We start from the raw sequence: 16,071 nt of genomic DNA, 5'->3' as shown, positions 1-16,071 counted from the left end.
AGATAGTGAGTTTGACTCTAGTTTTTTAAGCTGTGAGCTGCAGCATGAATAATGCAGGTTGTACATTCAAGAAGAAAGTTTGCCGTTGTGATCAAACAAACTGACAACAAAGCGAATCTGACATATTCAATGATAAGTCCTATTATTGTGCTGCATAGTAACTAGACACAATGAGAAGTTCACATAATGGCTGTAATTATTTATTCATACTATTTTCATATTGTCAAAGCAAACTTTTATGGATTTTCTCTATTTTATTAGTTTTCTGCATTTAGAAAAAAAGGCTCTGTGTTGACTACTTTCTCTGGTACTACTTAAGAAATGGATTACTCCTTGCACAAAGGCATAGTTATACACAAGTGTGCATACAAGTTAGAAGACAGAGACCTGGGATTGGAATTCCTGCGGGCTGAGCCCCTGTACCTATTGCTTTTCCTTCTCTGTCCCAGGGCTTTAGCTCCTGGGGCTACCTGTTTCCTGGTCTGTGACATCCAAGCCTCCCATGCACTGATCTCTCTCCCCTGAGATAAGAGGTTCTGGGTAAGAAGGTCCATTTACTCCTGTTTCAAGGAAGGATCTTTACCTTCATTTGGCGATACTGGCTGCTATAACAAGTAGATCATAGCTGTATAATGGCTCAAACATAATAGAAACTTATTTCTACCCATCTAACAACCAAGTGTCCCTGGTTGGCATGACACTTTCCTCTGTCCAGTGATTTGAAGACCCAGGGCTCCTTCTATCTTGTGGCTCCACTGTTCCGTAGAACCTTATCTTCATTGTCTGCATTTAGCTGGTCAAAGGAGAGGACACAGATGAGATCTCCCTACTTCTTAAAAATCATGACCTTGAAGGTTGCACCCATCACTGTCATCAAAACTTGGCCACATAGGTACACACCCAACTTCAAGGGGAGCCCAGAATGAGGTCAAGCTCTGTGCTTCAGGTAGAAGAAACAGGTTTTTACGTGCAGCTCGAAGCTTCTGTCCTTTCTTAAACCAGAGTAGAAATGAGGAAGTAGAGGCAGCAAACCAGACCTAGAACAGGAGATGGGGAAGGAGCAATTGGATGAGAAAGCAGGGTAAACAAAACAAAATAAAACGGGGAGCTATAAATTTCATTACTCAGACAATTGGGAAAATATGAGTTTAGTCTGCATAATGGCATTGTATTAATGCTAAGTTTCCTAAGTGTCATAATTATGTTGTGGTTATAGAGGAGAATGACCTTATTCTTAGATGACAGTTGCTGAAATACTCAGCAGTGAAGTGTCGTGATGGCTTCAAATTACTCTCAAATGCTCCCCCAAGTACACATACACCCACACATACACTTATAGACAGAGAGAGAAAGCAAAGGTGCTGAAATGTTAACAGTCGGTGAATCCAAATGAAGTCTATACAAGGGACAAAGGTATGACATAGGGTGATGTGCGCTAAAAACAAGAAACAGGCCTGGGTTGCAACAGCATAAAGTGCCCAGCAACGAGGCCAGGAGACGAGCCCAGAGAATGGTCAAGATCATGACAGGGCTTGTATGACATGAGGCTTAACTTCATCCTGAAGCCATTGGGGAATCATTTAAGGGCAATTTGGGATAAGATCTGGTGGGTCATTCAGGTAGAATGTAATCAGAATAGATTTAAGGGGAACAATTCTAGAAAGGGACACAGTTTTATTCACTCAGTGATTATTTGCATTCTCATGTACCAGCCCTGAGCTATAGGCTATAGATATGCAGTGCTGGAATAGCCACTGGGGTAAGTGGAAGAGCAAATTCAGACTTTGTTCCTTCCTGCTCAGAGATTAGGGTCTAGTAACTGGAGATATATATTGGGTAATAATTATAAAACCAGGCATAAAATTATAAGACAAGTATAAGAGTTAGGAAGGAGACATTCATGGCACCCTGAAATCTCATGGTGGCTACATTTGGTTCAGTCAGGGAGGGTAGCATCCCAGAGAAAGTGGTGTTTGGGTTCAGAGTCACAGGATGAATAGGTGTTATTTATGGATGACCATATCAGACAAAAGGAAAGGTTGGATTAAACCTCTTTTTTTTTAATTTTAATTTTATTTTTATTTTTAAATATAATTTATTGTCACATCGGTTTCCATACAACACCCAGTGCTCATTCCAACAGGATTAAGCCTCTTTGGTTGGAAGAAGCATGGCACATTTGACTAAAAGGACAGTGTGGCTCAGAGTCAGTGACTGAAGTATGTATGATGAGATCAGAGAGACAAAAGAGACAAGTCCTTCTACATCCTTGTTAGTCATGTTGATGGACTCAGACCTTGATGCCATGAGCAGTGGGAAGCCATGGAGAGCTTGTAAGTGTGAGCACGTGCGAGCAGGAATGACACAATCTCTCCAGCTGCACAGTGGGCCATGCTGTGGGCTTCCGGAGACCAGTTGGGACACTGTTGCGGCCATCCCACGGGAGTGATAAGAGAAGAATAAAAGGGATGGAGTCAAGAAGCTCTTAGATTGCAAAGTGGGTAGAATTTGGTGTTTCCTGTTAGATTTGAGGCACCCAGGTTGAAGTCAACAAGAGTAGGCCAGGTGTGATGTGTCATCAGGCACAAGAGAGACTTCTGAAGAAGAAGCAGCTTGTGAGAGCCACAGTGAATTCAGATTAGGAAAGATTGAGTTTGGGGTGCCAGGTGGGGTTGCCTCATAAGGGAGTCAATAAATGAGTCCAAAATTTAGGAAGGAGGATGCACTTAAAGTGGTGACTTGTGAGGACTCAACATTTAGATTTCAGTGGCTGCAATGTCAATGCTTATAGGACACCATCATTTAGGGACAGGCAAAATGGAGCCAATGTCAGAGACAGGGAAGCAAGATCAAAACTAAGCAAAAACAACCAGGAGGTTATGGTATAATGAGAAGCCCAAGGGGCAGTAAGATTCAGAAATTGTCAAATGCTCAAAGGCTCACCTGAAGATAGGAACTCAATAATGTCCATGTACTGTGGTAGTTAAGAATATCATTGGGGACCTCAGTGACAACAGTTCCAGCAGAGCAATGGGACTAAAGCCAGAAACTAGTAATGAGAATATAGGAAGAGGAGACAGTGAGTACAAATCACTCTTGGGGAGACATTAGATGACAGGGGGCAGAAACAGATTCAAAAGTGACCATGAAGGGTCTTAATTAGAGGCACTTCATTCTGTTGTTCATCCTTCATACTTATCTTGAGTGTATTTTCTGTTTCCGTCACTAAATAGACACACAAGAAACCAAGGCAGTACACTGCCTTCCAGAAGCATATATTCTGCCATGATTTATTTACTTTTTAAAAATTTGAGTATAGTTGACATACAATATTACCTTAATTTTAAGTGTACAATATAGAGATTCATTGTGATCTCTGTACCTTCTGTTATGCTCACCACAATGCTATTATATCTGTCATTATACAATGACATACAATGCTATTATAATGCCATTAATTATACTTCCTGTGCTGTATCTTTTATCCCCATGACTTATTCATTCCATAACTGGAAACCTGTACCTCCCACTCCCCTTCACCCATTTTTGCCCTTCAGTTTGTTTTGTTCTCTGTACTTATAGGTGTGACTCTGCCTTTTAGTTGTTTGTTCATTCATTTGTTTTGTTTTTCAGATTCCACATGTGAATGAAATTATATGGTATTTGTCTTTCTCAATCTGACTTATTTCACCTAGCATAATATCCTCTAGGTCCATCCATGTTGTCACAAATGGAAAGATTTCATTGATTTTTTTTTTTTTTGGCTCGGTTATATTCCATTGTATGTATATATCACATCTTCTTTATCCATTCATCTATCAATGGACACTTAGGTTGCTTCCAATCTTGGCTATTATAATAATGCTGCAATAAATATAAGGGTGCCTATATCTTTTCAAATCGGTATATTCATTTTCTTTTGGTAAATACCCCAGTAGTGGAAATATTGGATCATATGGTAGTTCTATTTTCAATTTTTTGAGGAACCTCTGTACTGTTTTCCATAGTGGCTGCGCCAATTCACATTCCCACCAACTGTGAATAAGAGTTCCTTTTTCCCACATCCTTGCCAGCATCTATTATCTCTTGTCTTTTTTATTTTAGCCATTCTGACAGGTGTAAGGTGATACCTCACTGTGGTTTTGATTTGCATTTTGTTGATGATTAGTGATGTTAAGCATCTTTTCATGTGTCAGTTGACTATTTGTATGTCTTCTTTGGGAAAATGTCTACTTCAGGTCCTTTGTACATTTTTGTTTTGTTTTGTTGTAATTTTTTCATGTTTATTTATTTTTGAGAGGGAGAGAGAGACAGGGTACAAATGGGGAAGGGGCAGAGAGAGAGGGAGACACAGAATCTGAAGCAGGTTCCAGGCTCTGAGCTGTCAGCACCAACTGTGAGATCATGACCTGAGCTGAAGTCGAACGCTTAACTGACTAAGCCACCCAGGTGCCCCTGTACATTTTAAAATCAGATTGTTTTCTGAGCCAGTTCTGTAAGTTCTTTATATGTTCTAGGTATTAACCCCTTATCAGATATATCATTTGCAAATATCTTCTCCCATTCAGTAGGTCGCCTCTTTGTTGTGCTGATGGTTTCCTGTGCTGTGCAAAAGCTTTTTATTTTGATGTAGTCTTAACTTTGTCATAGATTAATTGGCTGCATAAGTGTGGCTTTATTTCTGGGCTCTCTATTCTCTTCTATTGGTCTATGTGTCTATTTTTGTGCCAGTACCATACTTTTTTTATTATAACCATTTTGTAGTATATCTTGAAATCTGGAATTGTGATACTTCCAGCTTTCTTGTTCTTGTTCCTTTTTTTTTTTTTTTAGTTATATATAGAGAGAAAGCCTGTGTGAGCAGGAGTAGGGGGCAGAGAAAGGGAGAGGGAGAAAGAGAATCCCAACTCAGGCTCCACACTCAGCCCAGAGCCAAATGTGAGGGCTCAATCCCACAACTCTGGGATCATGAACTAGGCCAAAATTAAGAGTCAGACACTCAACTGACTGAGTCACTAGGCACCCCAAATGTTCGTTGCAATAAAAAAAAAGCAGCATTCTGTTGCTATGGGGGAAAGTTTGTAAAGTAGTAATCTAGAGGATACAGCATTCTAGACCAGATGTGGGTAAGCTTTTTTTGTAAAGGAGAAGATAGCAAATATTTTTGATGTTGTGAAGCATAGGATCTGCTGTAATCACTCTGTGTAGAGTGAATACGGTTGTGGACAGTAGGAATGGGTATGGCTCATTTGCAATAAAACTTTATTTATAAAAATAGGGAGTGGATGGCAGTTTGTTTATTTCTCTTCTACATGTTGATGGAACGCAGCAAGACTTTTTCAGCCTATTATTCCTGGGAGAGTATCTGTCAAAGCTAGGATATCATAAAAGAGGAGTTATGTTCTGGTGCTCTCAGTTTTGCTTACTACCCAGAATTCTTTCACCTGTAGCTGCCTGACTTTGATGCTTTACCAACTGGAGGGTCCCTCACCTCTCATCTCCTCTTGGAAGTCATTAAAATTAGTTTTTTCCTCAAGTTCACCTTACATATTTATCCTTTTTTAACTTAACCCATTTTATGGGGTGTTTTTCAATTTAAAAGAAAAAAGTTCAAAGAAATCATCCCTCAAACCAAGCAAAAACAGTCCTTAGAAATGTTGGCTGAGGCCTCACTACCCTCATCAAAACACAGCATTCATGGAATGATGTTTCATTAATGGTACTTTGGGGAAACATCAACCTTGAGAATGTTGATATGATGAGCCCCATGTCATGCTAGAAATCAGTAAACAGAAAAACAAGGTTCCATGAGCCAGGGCCTGCCCAGGAGGGGGCTGCCAACTCCTTGGGAGAGGAATTGGAGGCATTGGGAAATCCATGGCCAGATCTCAGCTCAGAGACCCGTTGTCTGCTCTCTGGAGCTGGGTAATAAAATGATAGAACTCTAAGGGAAGAAGATCTTCCATATGCAAAGCAGAAACACCTTGTTGCGTTATTTTAAAATAGAGAAAGGGAGTGGACCAGGGAGAGGATAAGAGTCCAGGAATCAGCCTTTTGGAATCAGGCCTACTGACAGGTATGGAGAGCTGGCTTGGCTCTTCTCGGCTATGCAGGCTAGGGGGAGGGGACCCTCGTCCCCAATATTGTAATGGCTGATTAGCGCCTGACCTGGTACTAATGACTCATATCCCTCTGCTAGATTTGCTGTAAGAGTGCCTTGACAGAATGCTTTGAAAAAATGATAAAATATTTAAAAAATCTGTTTACAAACAAAAGCTGGGCCGTGTGGGTGCAGAACCTGTACCACACACCTTCCAGGGAACTGGATGTAGAAATAATTGGCTTGAGAATGAGCAGGAAGGGAACAAGTGTGGATAGAGGGAAATGATTTCAGAGCAAGAGGGCAAAGGTTGTAGCCATGTGTAGCTGGACCAGCTGGAGGCAGGTAATAAGAGTAGACGGGGTAGAGGAGAAGGGCAGGAGATGAAGGAAAGGATCAGGGCACCAAGATGCTTTTTTTCCGTGGGCCACAGGAAATGGGAAAGAGACCTGTGTGTGCAACTCTTAGGCCCCCAGCTTCCATTATTACCATGTCCAGTGACTCTCCCACTTTTTATATAAGAATGATCTCTGGCAATATTAAAATTCCCACCTACACTCTCAGAGCCTCTGATGTAGGATGGAGCCCCAAAATCTTCCGTTTACAACATGCAGCTGGACTTTCTGAAAACCACTTCCTTCTGGGTCATGACAACTGCATTTGGAATGAGCTCTTACAATCAACCAGACTTTCCTTGGTTCATTGAGCAGAGGTGCTCGGGTCTGGGGATGCTGAGTGTGAGTATGCCATGATGAGACTCAAGAGGGAAAGAACTGCCTCTCTATAAAACTGTGGTGACTTCTAACATGTAATTTTTACACAGCTATTTCTCGTTTGATTCTCATGACCCAATGAGGTAAGGAAGGCATAAATTACGGGCCCCATTCTAAAGATGAGGCACTGAGCCTCCCAGTGACATTTGCCTAAGGTCACATGGCTAATAAATGACAAGGCAAAGACTGGAAACTGGACCTTCTGATCCCTTATCTGTTATCTTTCCTCTCCATGCCAGTGCCTCTCTCACACTCCCACCCCCTCAAACCCTCATGATTGGCAGATTGGGGCTACAGAGTTAGCAGTTAGCTGACTTGGGTCACGGTTGGCCTTGTGACTTTTAAACTTACTAATCTCACATTTTAATGTAGCAAGTTGGAGTTACCTAGGTTTCTCATCCCAAATACAGATTATCCTGGCTCCAGTCTAAATTTTCCCACTCAGGACCTCTGAAGGGGGAGGGGGCCTGGGAATCTGCAACTTTATAAAAGCTCCCCAGGTGACTTAATGCTGAAATGTTTGTGAACCGGCGCCATAAATGGAGCAAAACAAGTTCAACATCAACTCTCAACTGTTCAGAGTCATTGCACAGGGAAGGGATAACTGGGCATTTAGATTCTGCCCCGACTTCTGTTCCCATCCTCAGTTCTGCATTTTCCCATAGTTTTTGTTCATTAGCAGTGTCTCTTAAGGGAAGAGAGAGTCAGTATAATTTGAGTTAGTTTTTCAGTGCAGAAGCGATTCTGATGGTTTTTGTATAAGATCAAAATTCTTCCCTCCTCCCCCCAACCCAAATCATGGGCAGTCAGTCAGAAATCCTAGAGGGTGAGGGCATGGTTTTGAAGGCTGATTAAAACAAACAAACAAAAATCTTGACTTTCACGAACTGCAGTAGTGCTTCAAACACCCACCTGGCGTGATTGCTCATTCTGTGAGGGTTCTGCATGGGAAAGATCAACCCGCTCTCAAAATAGAATCTAGAGATACAAAGGAATCTGCAATAGCCTCACGTATTTGTACACAATGCGGTGTAGCTTCTGGTATTTTTATTACCAATCAGAAGAGGCTGTCACCAGCAGCCATCTGTTGGAGTCACTGCTGGGCTGCAGTGGCCATGGCTTTAGAGAAAGGAACACTGAAATCAAAGTCCTGGCTCAGGGAAGAGGCACAGACCAGGGAGCCGACCATGCCCCGCGAGTGACATCCCTCCCGTGTCCTGAAGGACCCAGTGATACCCTATGTCAGGAAAACTCGCCTCTTCGCATGGATCCTTAAAGAGACAAATGGCAATGACATCAGGTAGAAGCTATTTGTTCTCATGGAGATGTTCAATATTTCAAAGTGGTCTCCGCAGTCCCATTAAAATTACAGACTTTTTTTTCCTTCTCCTGCTGCTTTTCCACATCCTAATACAGGCTGCTGAAAGAAAAAAAATGTGAGGGAGCTAGCATGGGATTTCTCTCCAGAGAGTCAAAAAATTCTGACTCTGATTATCCAAGGAATCATCTTATTTTTTTTCCTATTTTTTCCCAAAACCAGTGTACCAAATCCTTTCATGCAGATAGAAAGTTTTTTGCATTTGAAATTATTGTTTACCAACCAACCTAATAGAATGTTTCAAACTCTTTATTCCTCATCTAATCCTGACACGGGAGGTTTAGGGAGCAGAAATGAAAGACTTGCCAAACCAAGGGCTCACTTTGTACACTGCACCAGTGAAGACTGACAGCCTAAAATAAAGGCTGTAAGAAAATAAGATTTTTAAAAAAATCATCATTTGACCAGCACCAAGGAGAAAGGTATTTGGAGTAGGGGGTCACCAAAGAAAATAGACAAGGAAAAAATTATTTTGAGATCTGGAAACAATGATGAATTAACCCTCCTCCCACCCTCCAAAAAGTTTTGATAATAAAGGAAAAGCAGAGGGGCTCACCTGGGTGGCTCAGTGGTTGAAAGCTATGACTTCAGTTCAAGTCATGATCTCAAAGGTTGTGAGTTTGAGCCCCATATCGGGCTCTCTGCTGTCACTGCAGAGCCCGCTTCAGATCCTCTGTCCCCCTCCCTCTGCCTCTCCCTCACTTGCACGCTCTCTCTCAAAAATAAACATTTTTAAAAACCCCAAAAAACAAAATCAAAAGCAAAAAAGAAAAAGAAGAAATGGCTGTTTGTCTACAAGAACACAGTCAAGTGTTTACAAATCCAGTCTGCCATGGAGAACAGCAATGATCTCAGAGGATCCTTTATCCGTGGTCTAAATGTGACTTGGCATCTGTGCTGGGTAAATCAAGGACCAAACAGGTGAGGGAATGTAAAAGCTATTTTTCTAGAAAATGATCCCAGATTAACGGGCGGAGGTCAATGAACAAGCAGAGGGGAGGCTCACTTTGGGAGTGGCTAGCATTGCATTTGAAAACATACCATTGACAGAATTTGTTCTCAGGCCAAACTTGGTGGCTGAGCTAACACCAGCAGTTGTGGCTGCTGTTTCCTGGGCTTCCCCAGCCACCACAGCTAGAGGCAATCAGGAGTGCTTCACATCTCTGTGGCCATATCCCTGAAAGCTTTGTACAGCCAGAGAAGTTTTCGACTTCTCTGTTTTCCTTAAAAACAAAAAATTTCTAGGTCTCTTCGGAGCTAACATCTAGGTTTAATCATTTACTATTACTAGTATTATTAATTTCTTTGTGGTAAGAACCAAGAAGCAAAAGATTAGAAGTGCAAAATATCAATTGTGCAATCTTAACTGTTTTCAAAGGAAGATAAAATAAATGTCAGGTCCAACAAGGTCATGTGCCCTTCAGCAAATAATTGTCTCCATAAGCCTCTTTTGATGCACTGAAACTGAAGTAAATTGTTAATGCCTTTCATTTACAGAGGGGAGCTTATGCCTCTGCAACTTTATAAAGTTTAGAGTCTAAAGCAAGCCCCCCCAGGCATTAGTCACTCTTTCTGGGCAATCATCTAAAAATAGGAATGGCCTTTCCAGCCACCCTTTGTAGAACATTGAAAATGGGATGATAAAGGTGCCTTCTAACTGGACTCTCTGGTGCTGTTTCTTTTCTCTTCCAAACTCTTATGGTTTGGGGAAAGGAAGAACCTTGCATTAAAGGTTAAAAAAAAAAATGGGTTATGTTTCCTGACTTGTCGTTTAGTCAAAACTCTTTGGTTCTGTGTGTACAGAAACCCACTCAGACCAAAATAAAATAGAGGGAGTTTATGATACAAGTGTAAGAATGAGACCCTGGAAAAGAATGTGTACGAGGGACACACAAGGACTCGGTGGAACCAGCAAGTGGAAAGCCATTGTTGGAAACCAAGTTTACCGTTCGGGGAACGCCACATTCTCCTGTGTCTGTGCCCACCCGCCATGGATTTATCCTTCTCCTACAAACAGAGTTTTCACATGCCATGGTCAAATATGGCTGCTCAACAGTCCCCAAGTTCAAGTAACCAGCAGAGACTGAGTATTCTTTTTTGCAGCAGTTCTGAATTCTTTTGGAGAGGAAATACGATCAGATAAGGTGAGAACTGGTGTCCACGTCTGTTCCAATAACTAGGACAAAGGAGCAGAGTCAAATAGTACAAATATGGCTGCCAGGACCTGCCACTGTAATATGAAGGAGTCGTCAAGAATGGGGGGCCATGGGCTAGTTAGTACCCCCAGATGCACCTACTACAAGCTATCATTAACTTCTTTCCTTCAACAGCTTATGTGAGATCTGCCAGTGACCTATATATTCTGAGAAATCCTGATTTCTGGTCAAGAAGTTGACAGTCAAGTCAGACCAACACAGAGACAAGTAAATACAAGATTCAGGTAGTGTTATAAGTGCAGTGAATGAAACCATAGAGCAGGATCTCTCAACCTCGGCACTCTGGACGTTTTAGGCCGGCTAATTCTCGGCTGTGGGGGAGGAAGGGTTTCCCATGCGTTATAGGATACTCCGAATATTCTCACCCTCTACTCAATATATGCCAATAGCACCATGCCGACACACCAGTTTGTAACAACCAAAAATGTCTCCATACATTGCCAATGTCCCCTGGGGACAGGGTACTTTTGCTCGCTGTTGGGAAATACTGCATAGAGTTAACATGAAATTGCAGAAGGGGACACGAAAATCAGGCCTGGAGATCCAGAAAAGCTACCTGGGGAAAGTAGGCTAGAATGAGGTGTTAAAGTTTGGAGACACAGGTAAGAATTAGCCAGAAGATTTAGGGCTTCATTGTTAGGGAAGGACAGAGAAAACCCCTGTGTGTCACTTAGGACACTAACACTTCTGACTCCTGCTAGATACATGGTAAATAGAGAGTTCTGTGGCCCATGATTTAGACCCTTTTCTGGGAAGTCCTAATACATTTTAGTTTACACAGTACATTCTAGTATAGTTAAGGTTCTGAAAAGGCCTCGGGCAAGACAATCTTTTAAACTTTGTAGTGTTTTTCATAAGAGTGTGGGCTTTGGAAAGGCAGTCTCTGGATCTGAATCTTGGTTCTAACACTCACCAGTTGTATGTCATTGAAAAGTTTATTTAAGTTGTCAAAATTTGAATATCTTATGGGAAAAATGAGTTGATCATAACTGGACCTATATCACAGGGTTGTTGAAAGGATTAAATGAGATACTATATCTAAGTCACCTTGCACAGTTCCTACCTTATAAGAAGTGCTCAACATGGGCTATGTGTTTTAAACATAGTGCTTCCCCCAAAAGATTTTGACCACAGAATCCAGTTTTCATTCTGAGAAACTGAAGAAAGCTCTACAGAGCACTGTGACCACTTACCTACCAAAGTCTAATTTATTTATCTTCAACACACAGAACCTACCTAACTTCTGGAAGGTTGTAAGGGTGAGGCAGGTAGCATAGGTAGCATAGGAATGGAAAAGGCTAGGGAAAGACCCTTGCACGGCCTTTATTACTGATTGCTCGCTGATTGCTCTATTGTTTTCAACAATGCCTTTGGCATAAATTGCCCTGCAGACTAATCCAATCTGATTTGGGCTCCTTTGAAGGGACAGTTCCTAAAGTCAGTGTTGGATTGGTGTTCTCACTCTGGGAGGGCTCCTCCCAGCCTTCTCCCTTCCTAACTCTCCCACAAGGTAGTCAGTCTTTCCACCCCTACTCCACTGCTTTTGAAAGTACCCTGAGGCTTGAACACCACACGGCTGTGACAAAGTTGAGTCCTTTGGGAAAAGATTATTAGGTGCTATCTGTTTTACGGGCTGTTTCTCCCCTAGGCAGAATTTTGGAACCAGCGTTCTGGAGCTGGGAGTGGAGACAATTTCATGCTTCCTTTGGAGTAAAAATCCCATTTTTTTGAGCAGAACACTCAGTGGAGGGGGTGCAGTTGCCTGAGGTCTTTTCGGCTTGCTTCTCTTGCCATGACACCCCAATTTCTGATCTAGGGCAAGGGTGATCACGGAGCCAGGATTCTCAGCACACCAATGCCCGAACTGGAGCCTTATTCCATGGATGGGGATGAGTAGAAGGGAGACTTCATCTCTAGACCACACTCAGCTGGGACTGAGCAGATCATTGGGGATGAGAAATGTAGGTTTCCTGCTCCTCGGGCGGAAGAAAGCCCTTCATGTAGAAGCTGAGGGTAGGAGTCCTGTGCTCTTGGCTGCTCCCCTCAGGAGTGAAGGTCTCTGAATCTGGACTGGGGATAGGGGGAGTGGTTTTGTTACAAATACCACAGATGCTCACTTTTCATATAAATTTTTCATAGATTTTTTTTTTTAAGGATGTTTCTTCGTTCACTGTGTACTCTTAGGACCCCTTCCAGAGGCTTCACACAGTCATTTCTAAAAATTCATCAGCTCCACTGGGGAGCGTGTTCACAAAACTCCTCATGCTGTCATTCCAGAAATTGATCTCATTGCCTTTTAGATATGTGTATTTGAGTGGTTTGTGTGGGGGACACATGGTACTTCTGATCATTAGAGAAAACTTAGGCTGGTTTTCAAAAAAGGGCTGATTCTATTCTGTTTTAAATCTAATGTTTCTCAGTAAGAACTAGGAATCTGAATATTTTTTGCACAATTAGTGAGATATCTGCTCTACTCACAGCTTATTCATTCATCGAGCAAATTCATGTCTAATGTCCAACAATCCCCAGAACTGTGCTAAGTGCTTATGACACGGAGTTTTGTTTTTTTAAAGCAAATTCTTTTCCCCCCTACTGCTTGAAATCTAGTGGGTGCAGAAAGGCAATAAATAAGTAAAGAGACACATAAGTAAGGTAATTAGAGATTATGGTAGTGCTGTGAAGATAGTAGGATCACCTGATAAGTGTGAGGCTCTCTCAGGTGGTGAATGGGAGATGAGAGTGGAAAGATGAGAAGCAGCCAGTCATGCAAAACCAAGAAGAAGTCATCCCAGTAAAGAAACCAGTCAATGCAAAGGACCTGAGTCCAGGCACAAGTGTGGCATGTTCAAGGAACAGAAATAAGACCAATGTGGCTGGAAGAATAAAGGGAAGAATGGAATGAGAAATGAGAAGAGTCTGGGAGAACAGTAGGCAGCTGGATCAGGTAGACTTGTAGGCCATGGTACTGACTTTGAGTTTTATTCTCGGTGCAGTGGGAGACCATCAGAAGGTTTTAGGCACAGGAATGGGGACAGTGACATGAGCGGTGGTATGGGAAGCAGGCCCCACATGTTGAAAATAAAAATTTCCAACAGTGATCTCTACCTTCAGCCAATATTACACACAAGTTTTTATTGGTTCTTGACTTAAGGATCCTTCTCCCTAACAGAAGCTGACCTATTTCACTATTCTGTCATTAGGATTATAATGAGAGGCACATTTGACTTCTCCATGCTAAACCACCCACCTTACTGCTACCATAGGCTCCTCTCTACTGTCAGGAAAAGAATGGCAGGAATGCCTCCATTTTTGTGGAAGCTTTCTTAAATTTGTCCTGCGTAATTCAGTTCTCTTTCCCCCCTACTTTTTACACCATAGGTATTCCTGCCTATGAAGCAATTTCAAAATCTTTGATTACACAATGCCTTTCTGGCCCTCTTCTGATGAAGAGATACTTTATCTTAATTTCCCAGTGATCACTGGAGGCTAGAGGTTCCCTAACACTCTGGTTGAGTTTCCCTGACTCTGCCAAGACCCTAAGTCAAGTAGTAAATTCTGTAAAAACAAACACTTTAAGTACTCCCGATAGAGGTTTGGATTTAAACGACATTGCAAGGAAACACATCTTCTTTATAGCTTCAGATATTCCTTTATATGGTTTTCTTAAAGAAAGGCATGCTCTGGGCACCATGTTCTCCCTACTCAATCCCATGATGATGGTTCGTAGTAATGGAGGCTAGAGTGTGGTTGAGAGTATTGGCTTGGATTCTTGGGTCTAAGCCCTGGCTTAATGACTTCACAGGTCTTCGGACAAGTCTACATCTTTAAGATGAACATGCTTCATCTGTAAAATGGGAATAAAATAGCACTGGCCTCACAGGGTTATTGTGAGCATCAAATGATGTGATGTCTGGCCCATAGTAAGCACTCAGTAAATGCTGGAATTATCCTCACAAAATAAAAAGTGACTATGTCAATTTATTGACATAAAAAGACATTGGATGTGGGGAGAGAAAAAGAGATAGAGAAAGCACAATCACCACATTTTACCTTGATTGATCTCATGGCTTTTTCAGGAACTAGGGCACAGAGTTTGAGGGCAGATGCTGAGGCTGATGAGAACTAAGGATTAGAGAGGCTTCCAGAAGCTTTGAAGTGCAATCTTACTTCAATCTCCTGGAACTATCTAAGCTGAAAACTGTAGCTCATCCACTCTATCTAGAAACCCTCACCCTGGTTGAACTCACCACCCAGAGGGGTGGGCTGCATGGGTGGGTTAGCTGTCCAGATATAGGTTGATATTTATTTATTCTCTCCAAAGAATATCCTCAACTCTCAAGTTTGATAGTGAAATTTGGAAATTTTAATAAATAAACAGCACAGCGAGGTAGAAAAAGCAGTAGATTCTTGATCAGAAGGCTTGAATCTTAGTCCTGCCTCAGGTATTAGCAGGCTGGGAGATTCTGGACAATTCATCTCCCTCTGTTTGTTGGTTTTCTCATCTGAACAATGAGTAGGTGAGATAGATGATCTTGAAAGACACTACGGTAAAAACATAGTTGTCCTCATTTTCCGCAATTTCCCGGCAGGGGGTGTGGAGGAGAGATTGGGCCCCCTACAACAGGAAGTGGCCGAGAAAAAGCTATGCAACGTGTTGGAATTAGCACCTCCCCACTTGTGGTCACTGCAGAGATAAGCTGACTAAAATCGTAACATAATCTAGAAAGACTAAAATGAAAAAGGAACCAATACCAAGTGCTGGGAAAGATATGGAAAGATTGACACTCTGGTGTACTACTGGTGGGATGTAATTCATACAACCAGTCTGGAAACTGACATATCAGCTAGAGCTAACCCACACGCTTTCATAAGAGTTCCACACCTCGGATTACCCCCAACAGAAATGCCCACTTTTATGCACCAAAACACATGTACAGGAGTGTTCAGTGCAGCACTAAAAACTGGAAACAGCCCGAACATCGAACACAATGAACTAGAGTGACATGTGACACCAGGGATGACTCTCCCAAACACGCTGAGGAAAAGAAGTCAGACACAGAATACCTTGTGATTGATCCCATTTATACAAAGCTTAAAGACAGTCTATACAAATGTGCCTGAAGTCAGGAAAGCGATTACCCTTTGGGGGCAGAAGTGTGATTGGAAGGGGTTATGTGAAATCTTCTTCAGTGTCGGTAACGTTCTGTTGTTATGGGTGCTGGTTACATGGGTGATTTTGCTTTGTGAATATTAATTAAGCTGCCTATTTTTGATTTGCCTATGTTATACCTCAATAAGTTTGCCAAAAAATGATAAAAAGCTCACAAATTCAATGAGTTTATTTCCCCTCTATGGAAAGAAAAGAGCTGTATTCTTGCTGCAGGTATATATTTCTCTGCTAAGTCTTGAAGTATAAAATGAAAAACAAAGCCACTTGAAGTTTTCTCAACTGAACTTCACTTGTATTCTGGGTCCCTCTTCTCACCCTGTCCCCCAGTGCATGTCTCATTCTGTTAGCAATGGAAGCAAGATCAGTCAAGCCTGCATCCCCCTCACTTGGTCTCCCCTGGCTTGTGTCTGAGCTTCAGGCGTCTTGCACAAGCC

The sequence above is a fragment of the Crocuta crocuta genome, unplaced genomic scaffold (assembly GCF_008692635.1).
Source record: "Crocuta crocuta isolate KB4526 unplaced genomic scaffold, BGI_CrCroc_1.0 scaffold343, whole genome shotgun sequence".
NCBI lineage: Eukaryota > Metazoa > Chordata > Mammalia > Carnivora > Hyaenidae > Crocuta > Crocuta crocuta.
The sequence above is the reverse complement of the archived record's forward strand: the minus strand, read 5'-3'. Positions refer to the sequence as shown.